Source organism: Chelonia mydas, chromosome 1, assembly GCF_015237465.2.
Source record: "Chelonia mydas isolate rCheMyd1 chromosome 1, rCheMyd1.pri.v2, whole genome shotgun sequence".
Classification (NCBI taxonomy): Eukaryota; Metazoa; Chordata; order Testudines; family Cheloniidae; genus Chelonia; species Chelonia mydas.
The window spans coordinates 86,473,518-86,490,251 of NC_057849.1; positions in this window are offsets into that span (position 1 = coordinate 86,473,518).

Genomic DNA, 16,734 nt, shown 5'->3' on the forward strand with positions numbered 1-16,734 from the left:
CACAAGTACTCCTTTTCTTTTTGAGAAATTATAAAGTCCCAAATCACTAACAAGTCAGTCCCCTCCCTTTATCATAATAACTCTTACCATCTAATACAAACAGACATTCTTCTCTTTTGTTACTCTTTAAAAATAGTCTCCTTCCTACCCTTATATACATCATGACCAAAAAAGTAGAAAACTCTCAGACTTCTTCTGTGTTAATGAGCACTGGCCTGTTAAGGGAGCCTTGGATCTGCCTTGTTATTTCTCACTGTTAGTTGGTGATTGAGAGTGGGAACACAGTGAGCTACAGGGCGAAAAACAACAACTCTTGTGTATAAGATAGATGTAGGTATATAAATAAAAAAGAAAGAGGTTTATTTTTATAGATATGATTAAACTTGAAGTATTTAAACCATGATTTGAGGACTTCAATAGCTCAGACATAGGTGAGAGGTTTATTGCAGGAGTGGGTGGGTGAGATTCTGTGACCTGCATTGTGCAGGAGGTCAGACTAGATGATCAGAATGGTCACTTCTGACCTTAATATCTATGAATCTATGAAACTTTTAAAACATCTTCCAATTTTGCAACCATAAATTTGGGTCCATAATTTGCAAAAGTACTTTACTGAACTGTGGTCCATGTATGTCAATCAGTTGAAGATCTAATTGCTATCAGTTTTCTATTTAATTATACCTACAATTGAAGGGAATGCAAAATTGCAGTCAAACATTTGGACTGGGACGGGCAGCTATCAAGAGGTGATAGGATAGCTTAAGTTAAGAATGAGAATGTTGTTGCTGTTTTTCTACCAATCCCCTCTTTCCATTCTATATAACTTTGGCAGTAGAGGTAGATTGTTGTATTATAACTGGATTATTAATTCTAGAAAAATATTGCGCTTCTATCCTGCTATAAAAACTTATTTTTGATCTGGAGTTACATAGGTAAGTGTCCAAAATGTTTATATTTGAAAAGAAAACATAAATGTCTTTGAGATTAATTCTTTCAATGATTAGTCTTAATCTAGGAACAAGCTGATCTCCCAAGAGCCACCAGATAGTTGAAAGCCTGAAATGTTGGGTTTTAGCTTTGACTGCATCATTCTGAGGACTTGATAGTCTGATATCCAGTTCATTTAATTTCAGTGCTAAGTGAAGGGGAAAAATAGATTGATTTTGAATAAAAGATACTGGGAGATCAATTGCAAATGTTCCAGGTAGAAAGCTACCCATGCCACAGGTTGTTATAAAATCCAGGCTTAAGCCACTTGCTGGGATGAACTGAAGCCATATAATATCTTCACTGGGAGGAAGGAAGGAGGAAGAATGAAACATTTTGTTGGCCACACCGCTAACAGTTCCCTGGTGTAAAATAGTTGAGGAAAGAACTCAAGAAAAGTCTGAATTAGTATAAAAAGCAGTGTGTGGCAACCAATCAAAACCAAAGCCTTTGTATTTGACCTGGAAAAACACTAATCTCAAAACTAAAGCTTCTAATTCAAACCTCCTTGCAAGGGGAAGCAAGAAAAAATAGCTACAGTATAGCTGGCAACTTTATAAATTATGCCAGTCTTTGTCTTTAAATAGGATGATGTCTAAAATTGTTGCAGCTGTAATTTCAGGTGTAGCAAGCTGTGCTGAAACTGTCATATTAACTGTCTTTTGTGAATGGTAAATGTTTATGGTTACTCAGACCACACGTCAGGTGTCATGTCTATTAATGGCAAAATTGGGCTTAAAGAATGATTGTCACTTTTCATTGAATACATTTTTCCTGCTCTATTTATAAATGCGTTCTTATCTTCAGTAATAATGCAAAATGATGTCATGAGAATAAGTCATTATCAAAATATATTTGAAGAATAACTTATTAAATGAGAATGGTTTAATATAAATGCAGTACATAGCAAGATTGCTTAGTCACGGTTAATAAAATAAATAAATAAATCATGTATTGTTTAGCCTGGACTGTGGGAACAGAATATTTCAGAACTTACTTCTGTGGATAATGGTAGAGGGTTTGTAGGCCTGGGTTTGTAACACAGCTTCACAGAGGGCTGGCCACCATGCAAGGTCCCCTCACATCCTTACCTCTCCAAAACACCTAAGACCTACATAAACTGAAAACCTCTACTGAAGACAAAAACCTCTACTGGACAAAACACTGAAGGGGAAAAAAGACCAGTATATGAACACATACTGTGGTTCAGGGAGGAGGTGAAAAACACAATGAGTATTAGACAAACCAGATTGTCTAAACCAGTGGTCCCCAACCTTTCTTATGGGAATAGCATATTGCTATTCCCAGAAGACTGTGGTAGGTGATGAACACCCCGCCACTGAAATGCCACCGCAGAGAAGTGGTAACGGGAAGAGGTGGTGCCGCCGAAATGCTGCCAAGAAATGGTAATGCTTCTTGGCTGCATTTTGGCGGCGGGGTGTCCTGCAGGCACACAAAAATGCCCCGGCAGGCACCATGGCACCATGGCACCTGCGGGCACCGCGTTGGGGACCCCTGCTCTAAACCAGCAGTTCTCAAACTTTTGTATTGGTGATCCCTTTCACCTAGCAAGTCTCTGAGTGCGACCCCCCCGCCCGATAAATTAAAAACACTTTTTTATATATTTAACACCATTATAAATGCTGGAGGCAAAGTGGGGTTTAGGGTGGAGGCTGACAGCTCGTGACCCCCCATGTAATAACTTCACAACCCCCTGAGGGGTCCCGACCCCCAGTTTGAGAACTCCTGGTCCAAACCAAAGGTGTGGTATGATGAAAACACTTGGAAACGCCTACTTGTAATAAAAGATTTGCCAGTACTCTTGATTCTGATGCAAACTTTGTTGTTACTGGTAAACATTGTAACAAAGAATTTGGTACTGATGGTAAATCCTTTGCAAAGGTGTAACATGCATAATACTTGGAAAAAGCTTTTAAACATGGTAGGAGTGGTATCCAGGAAGTCCTATAATGATACTGCTTGTCAGCTCATACCTAGCTTAGAGCTTGGCACAGCAGGGAAGCATAAAAAACCTAGTCTGCTGTTTGGAAAGGGAAACTGGGGCACACCACCTCATGGCATTAGTGGCTAAATGTTAAGACACTATTAAAGATAATACAATATTAAATATTAAAGATATTGATAGCTGCATTATGTTAACAATGTTACACACACAGATGTTTTCAGGCAACCCAGAAAAGGGAACACAGAACTTTGCAAGAAGGTGGAGGTGACCAGCCCTCTGTGGAGAAAGAAGTGGTTCAGGACTATTTAGAAAAGCTGGACGAGCACAAGTCCATGGGGCCAGATGCGCTGGATCCGAGGGTGCTAAAGGAGTTGGCAGATGTGATTGCAGAGCCATTGGCCATTATCTTTGAAAACCCATGGTGATCGGGGGAGGTCCCGGATGACTGGAAAAACGTTAATGTAGTGCCCTTCTTTAAAAAAGGGAACAAGGAGGATCCAGGGAATACAGGCCAATCAGCCTCACCTCAGTTCCTGGAAAAATCATGGAGTAGGTCCTCAAGCAATCAATTTTGAAGCACTTTGAGGAGAGGAAAGTGATCAGGAACAATCAGCATGGATTCACTAAGCATGCCTGACTAACCTAATTGCTTTCTATGATGAGATAACTGGCTCTGTGGATGAGGGGAAAGCAGTGGATGTGTTATTCCTTGACTTTAGCAAAGCTTTTAATAAGGTCTCCCACAGTATTCTTGCCAGCAAGTTAAAGAAGTATGGGATGGATGAATGGACTATAAGGTAGATAGAAAGCTGGCTAGATCATCAGGCTCAGCGGGTAGTGATCAATGGCTCCATGTCTAGTTGGCAGCCGGGATCAAGCAGAGTGTCCCAAGGGTCAGTCCTGCGGCCAGTTTTGTTCAATAGCTTCATTTATGATCTGGAGGATGGCATGAATTGCACCCTCAGCAAGTTTGCAGATGACACTAAACTGGGAGGAGAGGTAGATACGCTGGAGGGTAGGAATAGGATACAGAGGGATCTAGACAAATTAGAGAATTGGGCCAAAAGAAATCTGATGAGGTTCAACAAGGATAAGTGCAGAATCCTGCACTTAGGATGGAAGAATCCCATGCACTGCTACAGACTAGGGACCAAGTGGCTAGGCAGCAGTTCTGCAGAAAAGGACCTGGGGTTACAGTGGATGAGAAGCTGGATATGAATCAACAGTGTGCCCTTGTTGCCAAGAAGGCTAACAGCATATTGGGCTGTATAAGTAGATTGCCAGCAGATCAAAGGATGTGATCATTCCCTTCTATTCGGCATTGGTGAGGCCTCATCTGTAGTACTGTGTCCAGTTTTGGGCCCCACACTACAAGAAGGATGTGGAAAAATTGGAAAGAGTCCAGAGGAGGGGAGTACATGATTTATGAGGAGAGGCTGAGGGAACTGGGATTATTTAGTCTACAGAAGAGAAGAATGAGGGGGGATTTGATAACTGCTTTCAACTACCTGAAAGGGGGTTCTAAAGAGGATGGATCTAGACTGTTCTCAGTGGTAGCAGATGACATAACAAAGAGTAATGGTCTCAAGTTACAATGAGGGAGGTTTAGGTTGGATATTAGGACAAACTTTTTCACTAGGAGGGTGGTGAAACACTGGAATGGGTTACCTAGGGAAGTGGTGGAATCTCCTTCCTTAGAGGATTTTAAGGTCAGGCTTGACAAAGCCCTGGCTGGGATGATTTAGTTGGGGATTAGTCCTTCTTTGAGCAGGGGGTTGGACTAGATGACCTCCTGAGGTCCCTTCCAACCCTGATTTTCTATGATTCTATAGTATAGTTTTGGGTTTATACTCCAGAGGGGGTGCATGACTAAGGAGTTAGTAGTTACTCTAGCTGTAGCCTTCCCATGCAGGAGCTGGTCAGAGAGCCTGCATGTAACTGCAGCTGGCTGTGTCCCTACCTGTATATATGCTGGTGAAAGTGCAGGCTAGAGAGGGCTTTGCAGTTTGTCACAGCAGTTCAGTGTAAAAGGAACCCCACGCTGGTGGGTTAGGGGGCCCAGTTGTATCCCAGTTCCAGGTGGCACCCTACAGGGAACCTGTGACAGTGTGGTTAGAGGATTTTGGTGTGAATGGTCCTGTGGATCCCCCATGATCTACCAGATTCAAGTTTGGATGCTGTGGCCTTCTGTGTAAGGAGTCGGGGTGGAACTTGTTTCAGATCACCACAGCACTGGGGAAAGGGAAACTCAATGAGGGGATTCATCTGGAGAATTCCTGCCACAGTGTTTGAATTAGTTGTTATGTTGTATATACTCTTCAAGTGACAAGCGAAACCACTCAGTAAATTGAGAATACATTTGAAAAACTAGATCTTCTCTCACATATCTGATCCTTATTGCAGTATCTTCTCCTCTCCCACTCTTTGCCACCCCAAAAGTCCTCTCCTCCTGTTCTCACATACCGTCCCATCTTCCTCAGTCCCAAATACTTGGATCCCCACGTCAAGATTTACCAAAAAAGACCTTTGTTTTTTAAGCAACCTGTATACATTTTAAAACAATATATGTGCACACCCTCTTGAGCCATAAAGACAAGTCCATCATGTATAATTGCAAATTATAATTTTGTAAGCCTTTCCTATCTCTCCTATTCTACCTATTGCCACAGTTTGTTGCACTTGCTTGAGTCTTGTCTAAATTCAGTGTCCTTTTTTGAAGGATTGACTTTTTTCTTTAAAATTGCCTATAAACACCTCACATTCCTCGGGGCCCATAATAATATCACTAAATGCTGTAATGGTATGATCTTATTTTTCATCATTCCTAGATATGTCACACACAAGTGTATGTGTGTGTTTTCTCAGGAGAGATCAAAGCATGGGAACACTGACAGATGGATGCTATTCTGTCACCGTAGAAAATTCTACCTTCTGAAGGCAATATTTCCAGGAGTTATATCACAATGGGCTGTCAGCAATTTGATGTTCCTCTGGATCAGAATGATATGAGTGGGATGGGATTATTCAGTGGCCCCAAAGATACATTGTATTCCTACAGGTGAATCTTTAATTAAAGAAAAAAGTAACACCAGACACAGAAATCAGCAAATATATATATATATATATATATATATATATATATATATATATATATATATATATATATATATATTCTCTCGGACATTACATAAAAAACAAAACAAACAAAAAAACCCTCTTGAAGTTGACCAAGATACAACCTTGCTCTTAAAGAAGTAAAAATAATCTGGATATTCCAAATGATTTCACTAAATTAACTTTTCTTTCCAAGATTCACCATAATCTGTCCAACACAGATATATCTTGTCCTTTGGTTGGCTTGGTTTGCACTTCTCTCCATATGGGAAACAAAGACAGTGGACTAAACAAATATGGTCTGCCCCAAAATACCCCTCAGAGAACAAAGTAGAAAACAAAACAAACTGATCTCCATTTTCGCTAATCCTCTACATATTTAATCTTATTATTTTTCCAGAAACAAGTAATTTAACTGTAATTTAAACAGGGTATGACTTTTAGGACTAATGATGCCTGAGAGAACTCTCAAACACTATAAAACCTAGGCACTAAGCTATGCTTAGTCAAAGCTTCATGAAGCATATAAAATGTCTTCAAATAAAGTATTTGTTTTCTTTTCTGGTATAAAAATAGATATGATTGCCCCTGCAGCAGTTTGCATTGTGTTTGTATTATTCTGTTAGTGGCATGGAATTTGTAGTTTAATGTCATAGAAAAGTCTCCATGAAACAAACCACAAACCAAAGTGTCCAGCATAAGAGACTTTTTAAAATTAAATATAATAACTAAATTAAACATATTAAGCTTCTGATTTAATCTCACAAAAACAAGGAAATTCTAAGCATTGCTTAGTTCCACAACACAATTATCTAGCTTGCATTCCATATATTCTTCCATCAGAAATACACACGATACTGGTGATATTTTATCATCAGAGTGATTCTTCACAGTATTGCAGTTCAATGTGTACTTTGGTAGAGTTAGTGTACAGATATAGATAGTGTAGAGATACACAGAGCTATTTATATACCAACTCTACCAAACTACAGTAATGTGAAGAATCACTCAGATTCATTGCTGTTAGAGAAGCTATAGAAGCACTCGACAGAGAGATGCTGATCACCTGCAACAAAGATATTGTGAAAACCTGAACTCAGAAATTATTTTCATTTGAAGTTTTAAAATTGTTATGATATTGTAGTAATGTGAAGGGATCTGTGTACTTCACATCCTTTCATAACTTATAATTATGTTACAGTGGTCTGCATGGGCATCCAATCAACTCTCTGAAGAGCAATTAGAAAATGTTCCCCAAGGCTTTTCCTACTCATACTACAGTCTTTGGGAGGCAGATAGACTTAAAAGCCAAAAGTTGACAAGTATTTTGAATTACCAATGGAATTGTTAAAGGAGAGAATTAAAGTTTAGTATATTATGAATTTCTATACTTACAATAGTAGTAGTATTTTTAAATTTAATCTTAAATTAGAATGTACTGGCTTTATAGATCTTGGTTAATTTTTTAAACTAGATTCTTCTTATGGTATTTGCTTTCTGATTAATGGTACCTTCTCAGTCTAAACTTCAATTTAAGAAAAAATTGTTTTATGGGATCTTCTAAAAGTTGTCAAATAAAATTATTGGGATCCTTTCCATACAGAACAAACTAGTAAATTACATTGTATCTAAGATTACAAATGAAGATTAGCATAATTGAGCTTCATCTTGGTACAGCTGCACCAGAATTTTCTTCAAACCTGCATATACAGTCTTCTTTCAACCCTGTTAGTAAGATGTGGACTTGAGAAGTCTGTGTGCTTCAGAATGTCTGTGAATCAGATGGTCTCTTATAAGGACTGTATTTAATCCTTGTGAAAATTAGAAGTTCCTAACGAGAGAGTACACTGTTTTTATTTTGAGTGTGTTGTGGTGCAGGGGGAAAGAGAGGGACAAATTTAGGGGGAGATAAGAAAGAGCTAGGCCTTCAATATTATGAAGTTTTAAAACCTTTTGAAAAGTAACTAGAGAAAAATTCTAGAATAGCCAGTCCTTTCAAAGCTAGTCCTGTGGAGTATAGGCTCTCAAGAATTCTTGAATAAAACGTATTTGAAGTTGATAAACCAAATTATTTTTGAGATATGACATGGCAAGAAACCATTTGAATTTTCAAAAAATAAAAATTAAAGAACAATATTGTCCCCTAAGTGTAATCTCTAATAAAAGTCTAAATATCTCCAAATGTCTCTCAAAATGTTTCTCTAGCCAGAGAACATATATGCAAAATGTGTAAATACAGAGGACTTTTGGGGGGGGAGGGATCTAGAAATGTTGGTAACAAAATAGTGCCTACAATGTAAATGTGGTTGCATATTTAACTGAAGCAATGGTTTTGTAATATGTAGAAAATCATAACTCAGTTACAGTATTTTAGATATAGAACTGGAGTTTATAAAGAAGGCAAATAAAAAAAGCAAAGTTATAATTTCAGATGTCTGCACATGAACAAGGAGAAATGTTAAACACTTCATTTCTGATGGGAAAATTACTGGTAGTTTTCATCACAAGTAAACCCCATAGGTGCCCTTTAACATCCCTTGATCCCTGCAAAAGCCAGGTATTCTGTTGGAAAAAAACTATGATGTTTCTGTGAGGGGTTGGATCACAGAAACCCCCTTGGGGCTGCCAACTGATGTGCCAAGACTATTTCTGCCCCTGCTTTCCTGCCCTGGCAGCTTGGGACTTCAGTGCCCTGCCTGGTTTGAGCCAGACCCGCTAGCCTTCCACAAACCCAGACCCCGGTCTGAACCACATCCCCCAACAGCTGTAGGCTTAATTGAAAGCAGCTTAGGAAGTGTTCCTGTCTTTAACACTCAGATGCTCAACTCCCAATGGGGTCCAAACCCCAAATAAATGCATTTTACCCTGTATAAAGCTTATGCAGGGTAAACTCATACATTGTTCACCCTCATAACACTGATAGAGAGATATGCACAGCTGTTTGCCCCCCCCCCCAGGTATTAATACATACTCTGGGTTAATTAATAAGTAAAAAGTGATTTTATTAAATACAGAAAGTAGGATTTAAGTGGTTCCAAGTAATAGCAGACAGAACAAAGTGAATTACCAAGCAAAATAAAATAGAACACGCAACTCTATGTCTAATACAGTAAGAAAACTGAATGCAGATAAAAACCTCACCCTCAGAGGAATTCCAGTAAGCTTCCTTTCACAGACTAGTCTCCTTCTAGTCTGGGTGCAGCAATCACTCACACCCCCGGTAGTTACTGTCCTTTGTTCCAGTTTATTTCAGGTATCCTTCGGGGTGTAGAGGCTCTCTCTTTAGCTAGCTAAAGACAAAATGGAAAGGTCTCCTAGGGGTTTAAATAGACTTTCTCTTGTGGGTGGATACCCCTCCCTCCCCCTGTGTAGAATTCCAGCTATAAGATGGAGTTCTGGAGTCACATGGGCAAGTTACACGTCCATGCAAGACTCAGAACTTACAGGTAGGAGCTATGGTTCACATGCTAGCTTGAATGTTCTCATGTCGATTTCTTATTTGGATTGGAGACCTCCAAGATCCATTGTCTGTTAATTGCTTCTTGACTGGGCACTTAACTTGCACATTCCTTTCTCAAGAAGCTCACCAAATGCCTTACTAAGGCTATTTAAAATCAAACAAGTATACAGACAATATTCATAACTTCGAATACAACAATGACACATGCATACAAATAGGATGAATATATTCAGTAGTTCACAACCTTTACATAGATATGTTACATGGCATATGTAGCATAAAACATATTCCAGTTATGTCATATATATATACATTCATAAGCATATTATCGGGTGCACTGTCACAGTTTCCTTCTCAATATCTAAATATGGTGTTAGTTAATTCTACTGTTTTTTGTTAAAAGGGGAATGCTCTTTCCATTAACAAGAAATCACTTGTGTGAGTCAACAAATATGTATCTATCAAGACTTCCAGTAAAGCATTTATGCCTTTGGAGGCTCTCATAATGATCATATTTTTTTTAAAAAAAATAGCTTGTTTTCAAATGTAATGCAAATTTTCACTAATAACATATGTATATGTTTTGATTAGCATCATTTATGAGCACTGTACACATGCTTTCAAATTTGATATATAAATGGCTATTTCACAGGCAGAAAGTAGGAGTTGTTAGTTCCATAATTACTAGTGTTTGCTAGAAATCTTCCATTTTCAACATTTATTAATTCCTATGTCATATCAGTTTATCTTAAAAGTAAGACAGATGCAAAATAATGTCTTATTTTATGTGCTTCAATCCTCCTATTGTCATTGCTCAATTAAATCAGCATGAATTGAGTGTATAGAGGGGTATATCTGGAATTCTCCATTTATTTTTTTTATAGCAGGTAACTTTGTGGTACTCAAATGCAAGTAATAAGTCTCTGAGGTGTTGAAAACGCATTCTGTTGTTACTAAATGAAAACCTGAAAAATATCTTTAAGGGATCATTGTATTACTCTAAAGTCATAACTGAAAAAATAAAAATAAAACAGAAACTTAAAAAAATCCATGTATCACTGAATAAGGATGAATGGGGAAAAAAAGGAAAACACAAGACACAATGGGATGTGAAAAAAATGTTTGCATGAAATAACTGATCTAGATAAAAAATCTAAAAATTCTGAAAAAAAAAAGAACAGGATGTGGTGGCAGGCGAAAGAAAAAGAACAAGGAAATAGAAGGGAAACAGATAAAATGCAACAGTGGGAAAGAAACAAGGAGACCATTAAAGTCAGTGGAACATCAGATCATAGATGAGGCTATATCTTCAGGATTACTGAAAATCTAATTTACCATAGTTATTTATATAAGATATTAGTGACCAGGATGTGCTATGTACTGTCTAGACATATAGGAAGATGATCACTGCCCTGAAGAATTTACAAAGGATGAGGAAAAGAGATACAACATACAGCCTCAGGGGATAAGGTTATGAATGATTCACACATGTGGTTGGTTCTGTTTTCTGTTTCATTAATTTGTTCTTGAGAGTGATCACAAAATGTCTCTGTGCCCAGCCATTGCAAGAAAATTAAAATACCAGAATGCATAAAGGAGAAGATGTGTTGGAAATATTACCTACTATGAAATAAGAGGACTTTTACTGCTTTTTGGGAATCAGGCTATTTTGATTTGAGGAGATACATCCTGATGATTTAACAAAAGCAATTGTGAATAGAAATAATAAGCTGTAGCAAAATATTTCCTATTTCAGGACAAGTTTAACCCTGTTTCGAAAGACTTTGTAGACAGGAACAGACCAAATAATGGAAATTACACTTATTGTAAATAATAATAATAATTAATATAATAATTAGTAATAATAAAGAGTTGAAGGTTAGGCGGATTCTACTTATGCATCAGTGGGCCCAGCACACGCATACATGACTGTCTGCCAGAGCACCAGTAGTAGCACAGATGACAGGACTTGGTTTCTCTGAAACAGTATAATATACTCAAAAAGAAAAGGAGGACTTGTGGCACCTTAGAGACTAACCAATTTATTTGAGCATAAGCTTTCGTGAGCTACATCCGATGAAGTGAGCTGTAGCTCATGAAAGCTTATGCTCAAATAAATTTGTTAGTCTCTCAGGTTCCACAAGTCCTCCTTTTCTTTTTGTAGATACAGACTAACACGGCTGCTACTCTAAAACCTGTCATTATAATATACTGTTATAAATAAATTTCAGTTAATGGTTCAAAATCAGGCAAAGCAGAATCAACTCCACTGCAACCACCTTGCTATAGCTGTAGTTACTTACAGGAGTGTCAAGAAGGATGGGTTTTGCACACTGTTTTAAGACTTCTCCTTCTGTAGAAAATTGTCCAAAATTTTAGAGGAGGTGGAATATTCTGATGGATGTTGCTTTTTAGAACTTCTCCCTATAGTCATGGGTTATGGATATGTAGAATAAGCAGCTAAGAAATCATAGGGTGACATTTTATTTAGGAATTATCTTAACTTCATTGTGACATTACCCAGGGTTCATCTGGACTGATAGCTGCTGTATATCCTCAATTCTCCAACCCAGGGTGCCTTTTACACTGCTTCACTGTGAGAGTAATCACTCCTGGTCTGTTTACACACAGTCTCCAACATATAAATTAATCCCAGTAGAGCGAGCCACTTTTGAATTATACTGCAGGGCAAAACCAGCAAACCCGCAGTCCCAGACTTCCTTCAGAAATGCACATTTTATAGGGCCCAGCTCTCTCCTTCTGGAAAATAGAAGTTCATAGAAAGTCCATCATTTATTAATAGAAAATAATATGCACAAACCCTATTATCTCAAATGAAGATTCCCAAATACTACAATCCAAACACATGCATAAAATAATAAAACCAGTTTATTAATTATAGAAGAGAGATTTTAAGTGATTACAAGTAATGAGGAATAAAATACAGAATTTGTTACAAAGAAATAAAAAGTACAACACCTAGCAAAAGTCTTAGCCCTGGTCTACACTTGGGGTGGGGGGAGGGGCATCGATCTAAGTTACACAACGTCAGCTACATAAATAACGTAGCTGAAGTTAAAGTACTTAGATCAATTTACCGTGGTGTCTTCACTGAGGTGAGTCAACTGCTGCCACTCCCCCGTCAACTCTGCCTGCGCCTCTCGCAGTGGTGGAGTACAGGAGTCGATGGGAGAGCACTCGGGGATCGATTTATCATATCTAGACCAGACACGATAAATCGACCCCCGCTGCATCGATCGCTGCCCGCCAATCCGGTGGGTAGTGTAGACATACCCTTAAGAAAGAAAAAAATATGTCAAGGGGTGACTTGAGGAATGTATAAGTTACCTACATGGAGAACAGAAGTTTGATAGAAGCCTCTTCAGTCTGGCATACAAAGGTATAACAAGATCCAGTGGCTGAAAGCTGATGCAACATAAATTCACACTAGAAATAAGACAAAAGTTTTTAAGAGTGAGGGTAATTAACCATTGGAACAATTTAATTTTTTCATCTCTGAATTTTTTTAAGTCATGACTAGATGTTTTTCTAAAATATATTCTCTAGTTCATACAAAAATAAAAAAAAGGGAATTCCTTTGGCCTGTCCAACTAGATGATCACTATGGCCCCTTCTGCATTTATAATCTACATTGGTGAACTGAACATTTTTGGAGCCTGATTCACTTCAGTGGATCTCTGTAAGTTTCTGCCAATTGTAGGATCAGGGCTTAGACTACAAGATCTTCTTGAGCAGGCACTGCCTCTTAGATATGTTTGACAGCTCCCATTGCAACATGGCACTGATCTTGCGTGGGGCCTCTGGTCAGAACTTCTATAATACAGATGCACAATATCAAGAATAAAAATAATTTTACTTTGAAATTTCAAGGAAATGCAAAACTTCTGGAGCATGAAATTGCTCAATACAAAAGGTGAGAACATGATAACGTTTCAAAGGTTGTGTCAGCATTGCTAAAAAGAAGTTACAATTCTTTACCCTCTTGCATGAGGTTTCCTTTTGAAGGTCTTGAGCTCCTGGAACTTAATGTTTGTTTCTGCTCTCCAGTTTCTGTAGTAAGAACACAGGGACATCTGTCTGTCTTTCTCTTGCCTCTTTGTTAGGAAATAGAAAGAAATGATTTATTTAAATTAAATCCCTGCCCATGAGAGTCTCTTTCATGTTGCTCTTCCCTTGCCTCTCCCATCCCCATGTGAATTTTCTCAGGTGGGAAAAGCATAAAATACTTTTGTTGCACTTGACTCACTGCTATTTAGTTTAAACCTTTGTCCCTTTTGTCCTCTATTGGAGAGACATGATAAAAGAGGTATGAAATACAGTATTTCAAGTGTGTTTTAATCTCCTAGATTCTTTCAGTCTGCTATCTCTCTTCCTTCTCTCTCCTCCCCTGCTTTCCTCACCCAACTCTTTTGAACTTTTTTTTCACTCAGAAGTCAGAAGGTGGGGGGGGGAAGTAGAAGTGATTTTCAATCCCCAATACCATAGCAGCCTGATATTTCTAAATTGTGCCAAAAAAAAAGTGATCATAGCCTCACCTACATCCCTCCAAATCCTATGAGCTTAAACCTGGTGTCTGAGCACTCTTGCTGGAGGCATAAGTACTGGGACTTTACTTGGTGTCTGCAGATGTGTGCAAATTGGCAAAAAGAATTCATAAAGCTTGTTTTACTTAGGGCTGGTCTACACTATTGGGCGGCAGATCCATCTAAGTTACACAACTTCAGATACGTGAATAATGTAGCTGAAGTTGACATACTTAGATCTACTTTCCATGGTGTGTTCGCTGCAGTATGTCAATGGGAGAGCATCTTCCATTGATTCCTCTTGTGCTTCTCGTTGAGTGGAGTACTGCAGTTGACGCTAGACACGATAAATCGACCTCCGCTGGATCGATCGCTGCCCATTGATCCAGCTAGTCATGTAGATAAGCCCTTACACAAAGCAAGTGATAGTGTAACTATGCATATGTAGATTTTTTTAATCTAGTCTTTTAAGGTTATCAACTGCTCATACTGCCGTTGCAAAACAGTATCCAGAAGTGACAATTTTTGATATGTTTGTGCAGTTTCTTCCTGCTACTAAAATGATATTTCAGAGATTTTGGGGTCAATCCTATATGCCCAATCTAGGCACAAACTGTCATGCACTTCAATGAGAGATTTGCAGGAATAAGACCTGTAAAATGGGCCCCTCAGTGACCAGGCATTTAGGGCCCAGTCCTCCTGCTGTTGATTTCAGTGACTAAAACTCCCTTAGACTTCAGAGTAGCCTCAGGCTCTTGGGAGAGCAGGGAAAAGTAAATAAACTTATGCAGGGATGCTGGAAAATTTGCATAATGGGGGTGCTGAGAGCCATTGAACCAAATTGTAAACCCCATATATGATGGAAACCACTTCAAGCCAGGGGGTGATGTCCCACTCCTAGTTCCAGCACATATGAACCTAGGTGATCTGAAGGAGAGATAAAAGGATTCTTGGGAGTCAGAAAATCACATATTATTTTCTATAATTTAGAATTTGTGGAAATAAATGCTGCACTTTACACAATTTTAAATTTGAATATTGTCTCATTCAAATTGTGGATTTAAGATGAATCTTATTTTTTTTAAATAATTTTGTGTGTAAAGTGAGACTGTTTTCATTTGGATTGGACAAGTGTTTGAGCACTTTTGGTTTTTCAGTGCAAAAGTATACAAAAATTCTGTTTTGAGACAAATCCCTGAGTCTAATTTCATGAATATACTGCAAATATAAACAGAAATTTCAACATTTTTGCAACAACAACAAAAATCCAGTTTTTCCCTGCTTCTTAACTTGTTAACTTGTTAACGTTTACATTAGAAAAATATTGGCTGTTTCTGTTTTAACATCATTGTATATTTCTCATTGTTAGGGTGATCAATTGTATTTGAATAATTTTTGAAGAACTTCTGGTACCATTATGGAGCCAATACAACTATTGCAGATTGGAAAGCATTCTTTCCTGGCTCATGCCTCATCAACAGAATTGTTAACCTACATTCTGACTACAAGTTCTTAATGGTGGTTGTTCAGAAATTGAAAAGAAAACAGTTTCACTTTAAGATCTGAAGTTTAGTTTGCAGGGCTAGCAATTAAGCGAAAAACAAACATTATTTTTCCTGTAAAATGAGCAAATTCAAAGTGGAGTCAGCAAGAGACAATACAAACCATGCTCCATAATGTCATATTTACGATTCATTTATCATTGTACCTTAACATTGAACTCAGGTGAAATAGCTGACTAATTCAATATATTGCCACACCTTTTTGATACCCTTGTAGAAACCTCAATTATCTTCTTGATAATTTCCAATATCTCAATGGTGATTCTGAGTAACTTACATTCTTTGACATACTGGAGAACTAGCATGTTCACAGGGTATTCCATGAGGAACACCATATCACTTGTCAACCTGCACGTAAAGAAGGGAGTTAGCTGAAGCATAAATGTGATACACTTTATAATACAAATGTGTTTTCCCACAGCTGCATGAGAGATAGCTTAAGGTTTTATATGAATTATGTCCATCTGGATTCTAAAATAACATGAAACTTTGCCTTAGATGTTAACCATTAATCTTCTCTTAATAATAACTTTACCAGCTTTAAAAAATGAAGGATATCAAATGCATGCAGTGTAGGGAAAAACTGGAGAAGCTCTTCTAGCTAATGCATAATAATTTTTAATAGGTAAGTTATACAAGGATAATTTGTCTAGTTAATAGTCTTTAATAACTCCAAACATATTATTAGATTATATACTCTAAATACAATGCATGATTATTATTTTGTGTATAAAATTTAACATTCTTTGTTCCTTAAATTAAATAGAAGGCTACTTAGCTTGCAATTAAATTGGATACCAAGTGAGAGCCTTTGTTGGCTAAACTGACACCCCTTAAGAGCAATTCTTCCTTGTAATGTAAATCTCAGACTATCAATACAACTGGGAAGGGGAAGCATTTGTGGTTTCCTGTGTCATGTTCTGTTATCTGACTATGGCGGAAGAAGGAAAGGACACACTGGATGTGGTTTAATTAGGCCACAACTTTATTATTAACTGTTTGGGAGTACCTGGCAGATAAAACTATACAGTGTCACTAATTCCATTATAATTTCAACATATATCCAGAAGGCTTCCATTGGCTCTGCCTCTTACCCGTCCT